Source organism: Anabrus simplex, chromosome 1, assembly GCF_040414725.1.
Source record: "Anabrus simplex isolate iqAnaSimp1 chromosome 1, ASM4041472v1, whole genome shotgun sequence".
Taxonomy (NCBI): domain Eukaryota; kingdom Metazoa; phylum Arthropoda; class Insecta; order Orthoptera; family Tettigoniidae; genus Anabrus; species Anabrus simplex.
Window position 1 is genome coordinate 82,306,189 of NC_090265.1, and position 16,778 is coordinate 82,322,966.

Here is a 16,778-nt window from a genome sequence, read left to right on the forward strand (position 1 = left end):
TTTTTCTGTACAATTTCTTGTCTTGTGCGACCCTCTTATTAAGCATTTTTGGCACCAGTCCTACATCCATTATTACAGCCGTATGGTGTATAATATATTATTTTCTAAAATATTTCCATGTCTCTTTCCTTTCATGAAGATTCCTTCAATTACCTCAGTTTTATCAATAGTTTACCTTGGTTTGACCAAGATTACATGTAGTAGGTTATTGAGATGAGTTGGTGCTTGTACTACTTGTGCAAATACTCCCTCCCAAATTAACTTATTTGCCAGTTTCTGTTTATGGGCTTCACTTACAACTCTATTCCATTCAACTTCAGGCAAGTTTATATCGTTTCCCGTTATTACCATATCATTATTATTGTTTTTATGAGTATCATATATTATTTTATCAAATATTTTCATGTATCTTTCCTCTCTTCCAGGCAAATATGTTCCTATATTTCCCACCTCTTTCATATTATCACAAGCTAATTTTATCTCTAATATTTCATCCCTTTCATCGGCAAAACATTCACGTGAGCAATAATTTTCCTTCACCACCAGAATAAACACTCCCTCTCCCCATTTTATCTCCTCGGTCTCTTCGATAGACCGTACACCCTTCTGGAAATACTTTTCTATTACCCACCTCTTCTCTCAACCATGCTCACACTCCTATCACCACATCAATCTCATAAGATTCCATCAATGTACAGAGTTGTAATTGTTTATTTACTACATTTTGACAGTTTATCAAGCCCCCTTCCTGCCTAAAACTTGACTGTTGCAATTGGGTAACTCGAAATTCCATACTTTTCTGAGTTTCATTTTCTAGTTGACTGAGCCTGCTTGAAGTACAGCTGGGTCTTTCTACTAGTTTTCCTGTTCGGTATTATAACCCAAGGGAGCTGACATTTTTACAGTACGTATCTTATGAATGATTAATAAAATCGAGTACAATATTTGCAATCTTTCGTTTACCTGAATTGTTTACATGAAGGCCATGTTTTGTGTAACAGCGTCTCTCAAAACTGCTGCATTCAATTACCTGAATATTAGGAAAATGTTTACAAACTTTAACCATATCTGTACTAACTTTCTCCACTTCAGTGTTCACACATGAGTCTACCCAAATTATGCCTGTGTAGCACGTTCACTACAAAGTTGTTAGTGTGAGTCAGCTTACCTAGTGTACATTTAAGTTGAGAACAGACATTCTTGGTGTCGTTCGTCACGCCGATGATCAATACCCCATAACGACTTCCTGCTCCGTGTTTTCCAGTACCTTCTTGATTGGGTCCCCGAGATAGATTACGGCCGATGCTAAAATATCTTCATTTTTCATTTCCTTCGCAATACCTCTCGCCTGATTATCACCAAATATAAGAAAGTTTGACACTTTCGCCATTGCACTGTGTGGGATTTTAGACCTAACTTTGCCGCTTCACGTGACGGAGTTAGTGCTATCATTTTGACTGTTTCCCCTACGAGCAAGTCCTTGCGTATCGCTTACTTCTCTCAGAGCTGAAAATCCATTTTTGGTATCAAGTAATTTTCTTTGTCTAACAGCACACTTTTCCTCTCATAATCCGAAACAACTTGACACCACGTGCTTGAACTCACGAAGTCACCTGTGTTCTGAGTGTTTACTTTCGATTCCAGTAAATGCACTTTCTTCTTTAAGATCTCACTAATGCTTTTAAATCCTGTTGCAATAAATATAGAATTACAAGTACATTACTATTACCTCCATCCTCCAAGGAATGAGACGCCAGCGATTCGTTGACCGTTGTACGTCTAGGGTTGTTGCCGCTATTCAAATTGCACTCGCCACAGCTCACACAAGATCCAGGTATCTTCATTTTCAGCATAACCAACAATACATATACACTCAAAATGGTACCAATTTAAACACCTTTCACACTGGATATCATTCTTCACTCGCTTCTTGTTTACACCTCACGTATTCCCGATTATTTCACAAGAGAACCGGGAGCTACCTTCACCTACATCCTTCGCTGACGCCATCTTAAAGCCTACCTTGCTGGTGCTAGTCTGCATTTTATGTGTTTCCTACTTCTGCCATCATTCTGCTACCAAAATAACAACACTCATCTACTTCCTTCAAGGGTCAATTTCCTAATCTAATATTTCCTGCATCACATGACTTCATTCGACCTTTGCTTTGGATTTATTTATTTTTCTCCAAAACTCTGTAGACTCAGATAAATCAGATTTCCTCTCCTTGGATTGTGATTGATTTTCCATATTCCACTTTGATTTCCTTTACCACCTGTTCTATATAAACATTGATAAGGATATGGAACAAACTGCAGCCTTCTACATATACAGTATTTCAAATTCAAACCTTTCATGCCCTTGCAGTCCACCTTCGTAGCGTAACAGTTAGTGTTATTAGCTGCCGTCCTCGAGGGCCCGGATTCGATTCCCAGTATTTCCAGAAATTTAAAACTGGTAGGAGGGCTGGTATGTGGTTGAAATGGTACATGCAGCTCACCTCCAATGGGGGTGTGCCTGAAAAGAGTTGCACCACCTCGGGATGAGGACACGGGTTTACTTTATGTTCTTGCAACGCTCACTTGCCCGAGTTCGGTTCCGAAACAATGGATTAATTCTACGTCAAAAAATCCTTTTGAAGTCAGCGGCACGTGCTGGAGAAATGCCAGGGATTAAAATAAACGCAATACAATCTAAAAACTTGGGAACAGTTCTCTATATTTCAAGAGCGGTCGTGAAAAACAATACCGGGACACGAGTTGAGATCGTAAAACCACCATACCTCAACAGCCAAGCAGATCTGACAGGCTGTAAATTAAGTGACTCATCCAGTAAGAGTGCGACCATAAAAAATCCTCAGATCCTGGTTACTTCCAACATCAGTAGGTTAGTAGCCGGTGCGAACGGCGAAAGCGTTTTTCCTGGTATTTTGAGGGCAAAAATTCAATGGGCTGGAAGTTACTAAATGAGTTCAGGAAATGTAATATTATGTTATTGGCTTTAATGTTGTTGATTATACTATTCGGTTCCTCGGCTGAGTGATCATCGTACTGGCCGTCAGTTCAGAAGGCCTCGGATTCGATTCCTGGCCGGGGCAGAGATATTAACGGTGTATGATTAATACCTCTATTTCTTCTTCCGCACATACACTACACCACACTACCACCAACCACAGAGACAAGCAATCATAAATACAACCTTCCTCATAATTTTGGCGTCAGGAAGGGCATCCAGTCTTTAAACAGGGCCAAATCTACAAGACCTACACACTCCAATACATTGAGGAAAAGGTCAGGAAAAAGAAGTGGTCCATTATACACGCTTCAATTACTTTCCCGGATTTTGGAGATGCCGAGGTGCCGGAATTTTGTCCCACAGGAGTTCTTTCACGTGAAGGTGAATTTACCGACACGAGACTGGCGGATTTGAGTACCTTCAAATACCACCGGACTGAGCCGTGTTCGAACTCGTCAGCTTGGAGTCAGAATGGAAAATGTACATCAAAATATCAGGAAATCCCAACTACAGACGAAATATGGGACGATTTCACATGATTGTGTCTTCCTTCAAATACCTCGCAGAAATTATACTACTGGGTAGTAATGCCAAGTTAGAAAGAACCAGCAAACTCCAGAAAAAGCATAGAGAGTAACATGAAATAACTACAAAAAAACAGTGACATCGTGAAATGCGAAACTTCGTCATTACAACAATGTTGTTTTCCCGGAAACGCATCAGAAACTACATCTCTAGGGGGACACCGTAAAATAAATGATGAAACTGGAAAGCAAGAACGAACAATTCTTAGGAAAATATATGGTCTTACTCATGTAAATGGCTCATGAATGAAAATAAAGAACTATAGACCTGTACACTGCAACAGATAAGTTTAACGAAAGCCGTACGCACGAGACACTAGAAATTTTGTGGTCGCATCTGTAAAATGGACAATACTAGATTTACTAAAAAAGTATTTAATATTGTACCGGAGGTACACCCTCCCCACGCATTTAAATTAAGCGCCTTGGATAAGGCCATCTGCAACATAAACTTTGAAACTACTAGTACAAGCAGTTTGGACATTTATCGACAGATGTCTTTACTACTAACTAAGGTTGTGCACTCTGGGATGAAGATTAGCTATTAAAATTCAAGAGCAATTATGTATGTTAAGGTTTCCTAGACTGAATTTTTTAGTGTTTGCTTTTTGATGTTCAAAGGTTATCAACTCTTTCCGCCAACTTGAGGCTTTGCCAATCAAACATTTTGTACATTTACTCATTCACCAATGATCAAATTTTGATATTTATTTGATTATACAACGAGAATTGGGGGTGTGTCAGTGCCCTGGCCCAGAGTTTTCTGGAACCTTCCCCTCTGTTATAAAAGCTGACACATTTTCGGATCAGGGGGATCTTAGTGATCGCTCCAGTCTAGAGTGTGTAACGGAGGTAGGGGGAAAGGCTCCCCTGTCCATTTTCGGGAGGTCCACCAGCTCAAGGTAATGGCAGTTTCGACTTAACTACGTGATAGTCTTTGAAAGCTAGCTCGAGGGGAAAGTTTCAAATCTTTAATAATGTAACCTTTATTTCTCAAATGTAGATTTCAAACTTTAAATGTAAATTTCAAACAAGTCAAAAGAACTTAACTGAAATCAGGAAATAAAGAGTGAGGTACCCTCTTGTATTCCCTCTCAAATTGATCTTGAGGTGACTATATGCTTTTGTAACCTTTAAAATCTATCTTGTAATTTCTGGCACTTAGATATTTTTCTCCATCTAGTCACCTCTGTAGCATAGGCTTAGCCTCTGTAACGTCGGGCCATAAACCCAAATAGGATTTTAAGTGGTTCATGTAAATGTCAAGGAGCGCAGGTGTTCGCCTCCTTACCATTTTGATTTGCAGCCAGTATCTTTAACCTTTTAGTTTTACCAAAGACCATGTAGACTGGGTACTTGTTACCCCTGTTAAACTCTTTTTCATTTATTTCATGTTAAAGATATCAGACTGTAGAGCATATAAGACAGTGAATACTGTTCAATTTTGTTAAATGTAGGTTGTGTCTTGATAGGCCTGGAAAGTGTGAATTTTCGAAAATAGACTCCTAAAGTGTAAACTTGTAGAGCAATGATGCTCTTCCTTCTGATGTAAGACTTGGGAGATCCGTCTCCTTCACTAGGGGCTGCCTGTCCGCGGCGGAAAAGGCGTGCTCGGTTCGCCCGGAAGGACGTGGGTTCGAATCCCCGTCAGGGAGTCGTAATATTTCAGAAGCGAGATTTCCACTTCCGGAGGTGCGTATGGCCATGAGGTTCACTCAGCCTACACCAAGAATGAGTACCAGGTTAATTCCTGGGGGCAAAGGCTAACCACTCTACCCCATCACGTGCCGCGGTTAACAATGGTGGAAGCATTTAACTTCCACTCCTCCAAGGGCCTTCATGGCCTGTACGGAGGTGACTTCGTATTATTTTTGTCTTTGTCGTCTCCTTGACTGTTGGTTTAAGCGAGCCGCAGCGCTCATGTAAAATATATAATTAGGGAGCTTCACGCTCAAGATTGCTAATTGGCTATTAGTTGATTGTTCTGATTTTCTAAAATTGTTACTCTACCTTATGAGCTAAATTTTTATACTTGAATTGTAAAGTCTAACTTTTGAAAAGAAACCCAAAAGATTTCAGGAAGAAATATAGCTCAGATTTTAAAGTTTCAAATTAATATTTTGATTTCTCCATATCCATCCATTCATGCCCGAACCTTCTTCCACCTCTGCGTTCCACAGAATCCCCGGAAGAAGTATAATCAATTCAAAGAGGGTCAAGATCAACTGGTTAGAAGAAATTAGCAGATTTACAAAAAATAAACTTTACAGACGATACCACCAAAAATATTTCCCTTTGGAGCTCTGGTTGCAAATCGTAGAGAAAGCTAGAAATACCACCGGAAAGCAGTGGACAGGCGAACGCAGGAAAAGACACAACAACTTAATGAAGAGGTTTTTGAAGAAGAAGAAGAAGACGAAGAAGAAGAAGAAGAAGAAGGAGGAGGAGAAGGAGAAGAAGTCAGACCAAGCTGACAAATTCAAACGTGCTCTTTAATTAGGCATAACGAAGAAAGAAAGAAAGAAAGAAAGTATATAATAATAATAATAATAATAATAATAATAATAATAATAATAATAATAATAATAATGGTTGTACGTTCCAGTAATTTAAGTTTTCAGATACACGAGGGAACGAAATTTCGTTCTGCAGGGAGATTTTTCTACATCCTTCACCATACCTCAAATCACTACACATATCCTAGCCAGAGAGAGGATATCGCCCCGTAAGTGGCCCGCCTTACCCCTTCAGGTCAAGGAAGAAAAACCTTACAACAACAGCTACTACTACCACTACAACAACAACAACAACAACTACTACTACTACTACTACTACTACTACTACTACTACTGCAGGAGTTACTTTACGCGCAGTAAATCTATCGACACAAGGCTGACGTACCTTGAAATACCATGGGACTGAGCTGGGATCGAACTGGCCATCTTGAGCTTGGTAGGCCAGCATTCTATCTGAGCAATTCAGCCTGACGTGGGATTACCACAACAAAAGAGTAATACCACGTTGGGGTTGCTAATTCACATAGGTAACTTACACACGATTCACTGTGAAACGGTCTTTCTGTGACAGAGCCCTTGTCATGTACAGTTGATGCTCTGAACTACAGCGGACACAATCATATAAAAGTAATTCATTTTGCAGTATAGTGAGGTATTTATATAATTGAGAACATGTACTCAAAAGTGTACAGGACTTATAGCGGGACAACAGCTGTTGTCCTGAAGTGTTTCATTTTCGCGTTACGTGATATTACTCATTTGTTGTAGTAATTTCACACCAGCCGTATGCCTTCTGGAGTTTGGTGGCTCTTTCTATGTACACGCAAATGTCCAGTCTTCATGTGTGACTGATTTCTCGGCGATAATTAAAGGAGAGCACCTCGGAGTTCGTTTCATATTCGAATTCAAGTTGGGCTTTCGGTCTTGGTTTCAATTAGAGAGTTCTCTTAGTTCATTCACAAATATTTACAGTCTTAACATTTTAATGAATATGTCTGTAAGTTGTTATTTTTATGAAGTAAATTCGTGTGCTCGTCTCGAGGTGGTGCATCTCTTTCCAGGCACATCCCTAATGGAGTTGAGCTGCATGTACCATTTTAACCACATTCCCTCCTGCCGTTCTTAAATCACTGGCAGTACCAAGAATCGAACCCAGGCCCACGAGAGCGACAGCTAACCGTTACGCTACGTAGGCGGACATTGTGCAGTGAATGCTGCTTTCATCTGCTTTAAACTTCATTATTACCGGGCGAGTTGGCCGTGCGGTTAGGAGCGAGCAGCTGTAAGCTCGCATCCGGGAGATAGTGGGTTCGAACCCCACTGCCGGCAGTCCAAAAGATGATTTTCCGTGGTTTCCCATTTTCACACCAGGAAAATGCTGGGGTTGTACCTTAATTAAGGCCACGGCCACTTCCTCACCACTCCTAGGCCTTTCCTACACCACCGTCGCCATAAGACCTATCTGTGCCGGTGCGACGTAAAGCACATCAAAATCAAAATCGGAATACCCCTTCACCCCCACTGAAACCCCATAACACTACAGCCCTGATGAGCCATGGCCTACCATGCGATCGCTGCACACGCGGAAGGCCTTCAGATTACGAGGAGACGCGTGGTGAGCGTGATGAATCCTGTCGGCTGTTGTTTTTGAATTTCCATACCGGGTCCGCTGTGCCACTGTGAGATAGCTCCTACCCTCTCCATCCCAAACTTATTTTACACACGAAAAAGGAAATTCTTGAAAATACCCTTCAAATAGTTACGAATATTCTGTGGAAAAATCCGTACAATTTTAGGAAAAATAAAGAAAATAGAAGAGTGGTTCCAAACGGAATATGAAGGAGTTACTTAGAATATTCACAGAAAACATGAAAGTTAGTGATTCCATTTGGAATCACAGGCCTTGAGAGGGTTAATTGTTTTTGCATAGCTTAGGTGAACCTCGATTTGGCCGTAAATCGAACCTGGATCCCGCGGTAAGCGAGAGGATACTATCCCTTGATATATTCCTCTGTATTTTACTGTTTTGTTTTGGGAGTTAAACGTGAAGTTCCCAGTACAGTTCCTTACTGATTTATAGTTCTTGCTTTGAGCGTAAAGTGTATTCCATCTCCTCTCCTCATTAACAGGTACCCGGTATCATAAACCACCGACCTTAATAACATGCTTTGGAGGTCACCACGCTATTGTAATTACCACATCTGCAGCACCTTAATATTCTACCGTCCAATAGCAACGTATACACATAAAATGAAAGAATATTTCTATCCAAGAGGAGACTCATCCCATATTAACCATAAAAGCCTCGGTGTCATATTTAGTCGTAAGACCTTACAGAGCGTTGTATACAAGAAATCGTTTACAGGAGGTATTTCCTTGTTTAAAATGTTAGCTCGTAAAATGACAATCATAAAGGGAGGTGCAATAAAAGTGCTCGGATTTACAGTGGGTTTGTCCACTCCTCGTCCCATTTGTATTTACACGGAGGGTTTTATGAGCGAGCCGAATTCATTACGGAGGGACGAAGGTTTTTCAAGACTCATCAGACCGTGTGTTTGTTTGGATATAGCACAAAACATCGTAAAACTTTCACTGCAATAAAATATTCCAGAAAGGAGACGCTTCAACACGTCTTTCCTTCCTTGAAGCTGGGAGGGGTCAATGAGACCGTCACATATGCGAAAAAGAAGACAGTCTTATTGGACTGTAAATCTCATGTAATGCTTTGCCAAAAATATATTCTGTCGCTTGCACTCCAGACGAGTTTAAAATAGGCTAAAATCGGTACAATGTATTCTTTCCTACCTCCTGTATCACTAGCTATAAACTCTTTTCCACGTTAGCTTAATACCGATTCTCAGTACATATAATTAATATCTCAGCAAACTTTTTTGATATCATAATTCTAAGGCACGTTTCCCGTTCAAAATCGACAGTTCTAGCCCTTCAGCCAAGCAACTCAATGTTGAAAACATCCTAGCGATATGAACTACGAATTTGAGGTAAATGAATGAAAATCCACCGCCTGTTTGCAGTCATTCGACCGGGTCAGGAATGGATGAATGAAGCCCCATCTAGCAGCGAGGATAGGAACTGTGCTGGTTGCCGAAGCCTGTCGCACTCATCTGGGGCGATGATTAATGAATGACAGATGAAATGAAATGATATTGGGGAGTGTTGTTGGAATGAAATATGACAGGGAAAACCGGAGTACCCGGAGAAAAACCTGTCCCGGCTCCGCTTTGTCGAGCACAAATCTCACATGGAGTGACCGGGATCTGAACCACGGAACCCAGCTGTGAGAGGCCGACGCGCTGCCGCCTGAGCCACGGAGGCTCAATTTAAGGTAAATAAAATATAATAAAGTATGAGAATACATTTTTTTTATTTGTTCCTAAAAATGACAATTCTTATTCGGTCGTTAGATTAGCAGTTTGCCTTTTTCTACCACTACGAGCGCTTATGTGAGTCAATGCAGAGTTTCACTTAAGCCCTTATAACTTCATTTCGTGCGGAAATTTTTCAAAAAATCAAAAAATTCCTGAGTGTATTCAACCAAGGAACACATTACAGAAATAAGTTAATTTGGCTAGGATTTGAATAAAAAGGAAGGCGAGTAAAAAAAGAAGCGATTTTGGCTGTTTTTGCCGGGCTGAATTTAGGCCGAAGTGATTTTCTAAATTTGATTTTTAGTTTGATAGAGCTATCCAAGACTCACCATTTAAAACCTTTCCGAACCCTTTAGCCCTTGAACTTTCGGCTCAATGGAGGAAATTGCTTAATTTTACTTTTTTCGTAGTGTGAGGATTCCGACTTTGTCTTTTAAGAAATGTTTTCAACAAAAAAATGGTTTCACTGAATATATCTAATCTGTACCAAATTGCGATAGTTGGTGGTGTGCGTTACTATAGTAACGTCCTAGTTCGTGAATCATGTGCAACTGCTGACCGGCCTAGTAAGTGGTCCTGGGAGTCGGAATTCCAGTTGGTATAGAGTAGGTATGGGGGCATCTGGGTATATTTTGAGTCATTGCTCTCCTTGTGCGGGTTCCAGCCCGGCTCAGTCCGGTGGCATTTGAAGGTCTTCAAATATGCCAACTTCGTGTCGGTAAATGTACTGGCACGTTAAAGAACTCCTGCGGGACAACACTCCGGTACATCGGCGTTTCTATAAACCATAAAAGTTTGAGAGACGTAAATCCAATAACATTATTCTTCTTCATGCGTTAGGGCCTATTAGGGACCACGTTCCAATTTAAATTCTTAATCCTTTGTTGTTGTTCCTTCCTTTTCTTCCAATATCCCTTCATTGTTTCGCTTTCTTTTTCTTTCTTCAGATCACTTTGTGTCGGTTTTCTTTCTTCCTGAAAAATTCTCTTTCCATTACTTCTTTTCTCTGTTGTTGTTTCTTTCCAAGTCTTTTTCGATCTCTTGAATCCAGGTGGTTGTTGACTTTTTCTTCCAATGATACGTGAAGATCTTCTTGGTTAGTCTACTGTCGTCCATTCTGTAAATATGTCCAAAAAATAGCAGTCTTCTCTTCCGTTCTGTTATAGACATGTTTCCTATGTTCTGATAAATTTCGTTATTACTTCTTAATTTCCAAAATTCTGTAGTTTTTAGAGGGCCTAATATTTTTCTTATAATTCTTCTTTCTAGTACTTCCAATCTTTCAAGTTTATAATTGAGTACTAAGCATTCACTGGCATATAAGCATTCTAGTTTCACAACTGTGTTGTAGTGCTTTATTTTAGGATTTTCGGATAAACATTTTTGGTTGTATGTATTTTTTGTTATACCATATTTACATTATTATTATTAATATTATTACTATTAATATTATCATAATACTCATATCAGTGTATCTTCTAAATGCTGGGATATCCTTCTGCCATACGAAATAAACAACCAAATGAATGAATAAATAAATAATAATTATTATTAGTAAAAGTTCAGAAAAAAACAAGACAAGAAAATCATTGGGAGAATCTTTGGCCTAGTATGCATAGAACGAGTGTGGATGAAAAGGAGATAGATGGTTTTCCGTGGTTTCCCATTTTCACCCCAGGCAAATGCTGGGACTGTTTCTTAATTAAGGCCACGGCCGTTTCCTTCCCATTCCTTGGCCTTTCATGTCCCATCGTCGCCATACGACCAATCTGTGTCGGTGCGACATAAAGCAAAAAAAGAAAAAAACTTCAAGAAATCAGCATGAGATTTAATGATGATGTAATGTTTTTTTTAATAGTGACTCTCAGAAATTTACCTTTTGTTTATAACTATTATTTAAGTTTAATTTTATAATTAATTATATGTAATTAGAAATCTTAATACTCTGTAGTTCGTACAATGTAGCACATATAAGATGGTTTGGCATAACAGCAGGCTTTATAGCCTGAGCCACGCCATGTAAAACAAGTCAATAAATAAAATAAATAAAATAAAATTATATGGTGCAGGCCTAGCTTTAGAATTTTGGTGTGGAAACATCATTTTGCTGAATACCCGAAGATGGGAACTACCACTGCATGAACGGAAGAACGGAAAAAAATCACAGCAAGGGGATGAAGAGATCCTGTGAATAGAGGAAAGCAAATTAATCTGCTAAATAAGGTCAATCGCGCTCCTTATGTGGGCACAACGTTGTGAAAAAAAGATAAAATAATACCGTAAGAATGATACTATTGGACAGCTGTGTTCGAACCCGTAAACTTGCGCTCAGAAGACCAGCGCTTCATTTCTGAGTCAACTCAGTCTGGCGGGCCACTGGAACTACGAGTACATTCGTAATTTCTGTACAACAGCGACGGATCTGTGACTGGTTTATACTTAATCACAAGCACAGTTTCAGTAGTGAAACATAAGCTGCACTAGGAAGGAACATAGAAGCTCAGGTAGTGGATAAGCACCCTACATCCGGTAGCGTCCTTCCGTAGGTGTGGTGGCCACGTGGACCTGGCCCATACAAATAGGAGTGATTGTGTTAGGGGACCACAATGGACAGCCGTTCCACATCACAGCTCACGTTAACCACCTCTTTAACTAAACTCCCTGTGAGCACCTCAGGCCATTCATGAATGGCCATTTCCAGTATATTACTATATATAAAATTCGATTCATAACACCGCTATTGGTCCATTGATTAGTTCATTCAGGTTGCACGGAATACATTTATGTAACTTATTGATAGCCTCGAAAATGTATTTATTATAGTGACCAGTCGATGGTAATGTTGGTTTTGGATGCTTTCTACAAATTTGAAATGTCCTAAACATACTACCAAGGCAGAAAATGTTCTAAACAATGATACTGTGACTTCTCACTCTCTATAGTTCATCCCATCCTAAGAAAACAGTATTGCTCTTATGACAACAGGGTTGCCATATCGAACGCTCTGCTCAACACCATCACGAGAAAACGGCGGCACATACATTTATTATGAAATGCAGTATTTAAGTTCAAGACAAGAAGTGGAAGAAACTAAGCTGCAAATTATTTTTATGAACTAAAAGGGACGACGGTATTTTATGGGCTAGTTTTGGTTTGTACAGAATAAGAGGTAAACTACCGAACGTATAAAAACTCAACATTGAAGTGTAAGGCTAACTGGGGCAGGAAAAAAAATATATATTTTTATGGGCTCGAGGGGTAAGGGATGCATTTAATTGCATTTAATAAATTTCCCCAGGCAACGCGAGGTACTACTGTACTGTCGTATTGCTCACAAAAAACAACAGCAAAAATTAAATGCGGTCGTAAAAAAGTGATGCAATTAAAATGCGCTTATGAAAGAACAGCTAAATAACAAAACCAAGCACACATATTTTTTTTATCAGTACAAGTTATGCCATGACGTATCGTTGCACACCACAACACCAAAATCTTCAGTAACAACTTCTGTACAGTGAGAAAATAGAACACACACAAACACTATGCAATATGCAACCAACTCTCACTCAACACAAGACAAGTACGCACTGATTTCAAGACTAAAAACACACGTGCAACAAATAAATACTGTAGATGACTTCACTACAGATGTGAGCTGCCGACAGTTCACAGAGTGAGGGACCACACGACGCTTGTACCTGTGCAACACAGTAGACGGAAAATGAAGGAAGGCAACGAAGCAATGGCTGTTCCTGCCATTGTGCTTCCTCCCTACGAATATATTTATGAAAAATGAAAATTTTAAGTAGTTATTTTAATAACTCATGGCAAAAATGCGTCATCCTTTATAACTGTCTTTCATAACACGTAACAAAGTGCAGTATAATGTCCTTTAATCACGGGGAATTATTGGTGTTCCAGAGGGGAGTGTGTTCACTTCTTGTAGGTCCATAAGAGCAGTACTGTTTTCTTAACATGGAATGCGCTATAGTAAAAATAACAGAGAGATAATAATAATAATAATAATAATAATAATAATAATAATATAAAAACCCATGGCGTAACAGCTCCGAAGGGCCACAGCCTACCAAGCGACCACTGCTCAGCCCGAAGGCCTGCAGATTGCGAGGTGTCGTGTGGTCAGCATGATGGATTCTCTTGCTCGTTATTCTTGGCTTTCTAGACCGGGGCCGCTATCTCACAGTCAGATAGCTCCTGAGTTGTAATCACGTAGGCTGAGTGGACCTGCAGATGCAGGTAAAAATCCCTGACCTGGCGGGGTATCGAACCCGGGGCCTCTGGGTAAGAAGCAGACACACTCCCCCTACAACGAGGGCTCTTGCATTAGGGAGGCGAGTGGGTTGGAACCCCACTGTCAGCTGTCCTGAGAATGATTTTCCGTCTTTTTCAAGTTTCAATTCCAGGCAAATACCGGGACAGTTCCTATTCATAGATCACAGTCAATTCCTTCCACCTCCTTACCGATTTCGTTCACTATAATTCATTCCATATTCATTAACTGCTCAACTGAGGCTGGCGATAGGAAGGGCATCCTGCCGTAAATTCATGTCAAATCATTTCATCCAACCTCATCCCCGATCACATATAAGGAAAACTGGACTAAGCGGTAGACATCTGTTGTTTTCTTCTTCTTTATCTGTTTACGCTTCAGGGTCGCCTTTTCCCTCGGACTCAGTGAGGATCCCACCTCTACCGCCACAAGGGCAGTGTCGTGGAGCTTCAGACTCTGGGTCGGGGATACAACTGGGGAGGGTGATCAGTAACTCGCCCAGGCAGCCTCACCTGCAATGCTGAACAGGGGCCTTGCGTGGTGATGGGACGATTGGAAGGGATAGACGAGTAAGATGGAAGGAAGCGGCCGTGGCGTTAAATTAGGTACCATCCCGGCATTTGCCTGGAGTAGAAGTGGGAAACCACGGAAAACCAGTTCCAGGATGGCTGAGGTGGGAATCGAACCCGTCTCTACTCAGTTGACCTCCCAAGGCTGAATGGACCCCGTTACTGCCCTAGTACCACTTTTCCAATTTCGTAGCAGAGCCGGGAATCGAACCCAGGCCTATTGTTTTTTTACTTTTTTAATTTGGCATTCGACAAGTAGCCATGCATACAGCAAAATAGCATGTACAAATACGTAAAGTACATAACACATATGAAATAATATTATATCTAAAATAAACAAAATAGATGCAATATCTCAATATAAAAGAACATATATTGTACGATGGTCAAAACGGACTATCTGTATGCATGGAAATCCAGACCAGCGTGACGGATCCAGTGACCAAGAGTGAAGCTGTCTTGTGCATAGTGGTAGTCACATGTTCTTGGGCTCTTTGTACATTGCAAGTTGCTCTGTATCAAAGTTTGAATGGTTCATCAAACTACTAGAAGGAAACAGCATGCAACATTTCTATAAATCCACTTTACCAATCGAACAATATGAAAATCACAGTGTATACTGTTTTTCCAGCAATTAATTATAACACTGCCCTTGATTGTACAGCAAAATTATTATTACCATTAAATTTCGAATATATTTGTTATCAATCATTAATCTAGATTTCACTGAAATCAGTCTGGTCTAATTAAGACAGTTCCTTTCTTTTTTAGTATTGGGGAGGAACAGAGAATTCTCTGTTGAGTTGGCCCTGTAGTAGCCACTTTCAGTACTTCTTGGAAGGGGCTAGTGAATCAGCCAACCGGAGAGTTCCCAGCCGTGTATTGTTCTCGTCAGCTGGCTTACCTGTGAGTTTCTTGGAGATTCAACGGTAATATTCCATCTACGGCCACATCGCCAATATTCTGGTTCACATCATCCGAGCTATAAAAAGAGAGGCTAGCCGCGACCAGACAGTCAGTGTTGGGGCTGGACTCATGAGTCAGTGTTGGGCTCCGCGGTGGAGTCAGAGTTTGTATTGGACCCGGAGTTAGTGTTGGACTCCGTGGTGGAGTCAGTGTGGTGTGGTTCGGTGAATGGGTTGAGGGCGACAGAGATGTTGGCTGTCGCTAGCGTCCCACCGAGGTCTGAACGAGGAGCTATTATTGCTGCGCCGGAGTGTCCAGCGACTGAAGAGGCGTTAGGAATGGATGACTGCGTACTGAGTACTGTGTTTTTGTGTAGTTCTATGAACTGAAGATCGCCGTGAGTCGGCGAGGAAAGCCGCTATCGTGGTGTGAAGGTAATTGGACTTGTGTTAATATTCGCTGCTGTGAGTATCGTCCTGCTGTTGAATACTGTTGAGCTGGTGTTGTTTAGTTGTTCAGTGCATGCGACTCTTTGAATTAATGGACTGTCTCTGGAGTCGACCCAAGGAATAGTCATCGTGTGTTGTGTAACCCGTAGCCCAAAGTTCAAATCCAGCGGTCTACACACAGCTGCTGTAGGAGGTGACTGGACTTCTGGAAGTGAAATTTAGGATCAGCCGTCCCCAGGTAATAGCGATGGGCTGGACCGCCTGCTGTGCCGAGAGAAGATATATTAAATATATAGCAATAGTGAGTGAGGTGAGTCATGGCAGACTAGGTGTGTGTTCATATGTGTGCGCATTTATTTCGTTATCCTAAAATAAATTAGTAATAAAACAGAGGCAGTTTTCAGTGTGGTCGCGTTCTTAAAATGTTTGGGTGTTCACACAGGGCTGACAGTAGATTTAAAAACCGATTGTAGGCCTAAGTTGCTCCTCAGTCTGTCAATACGTTAACAGGAGCTCGGTTAGCCTATATTGTGTCGTCTCTTTGGTTCATTAAGCAATATTATGTTACATGTGCGACTGTCAACAGCGCCGCGCCATGCGGTTAGTCAATTAACCACTCCGGGGTAACAGCTCTGTGCGTTAATCACGTGCACGAACTCCGCTATAGGTGCTGCGATCTTTGAGATTTAAAAAGAACTTTTAGTAAAGGCATTGGAAACGGGACAGCTGTCCGTAATCCACTGCCTGTCCGATATGAAGCAGCCATCGGATGCATATTGAGCAGGCCGTGCCGTGATCACACAGTCAACTTTGATCATATTTGCCATACCAACAGCATTCCCCTTCGAGCTCTAGATATGCAATGCCGAAGTTTGTAGTTCTAAACGGGGTTGTGATCGGCGATCATGGCGCGTGATTCAAATGCAAACAGAAAGTGAATCGGCACTTACAACTTCGTAAATACGTTCTCAACGTACATCATATAGTATTGTGAAAATGTCAAGAGTTTTGGGATTACGAGGGTGTTAGCGTGCTCGTGTGATCGTAAGGACGAGACGC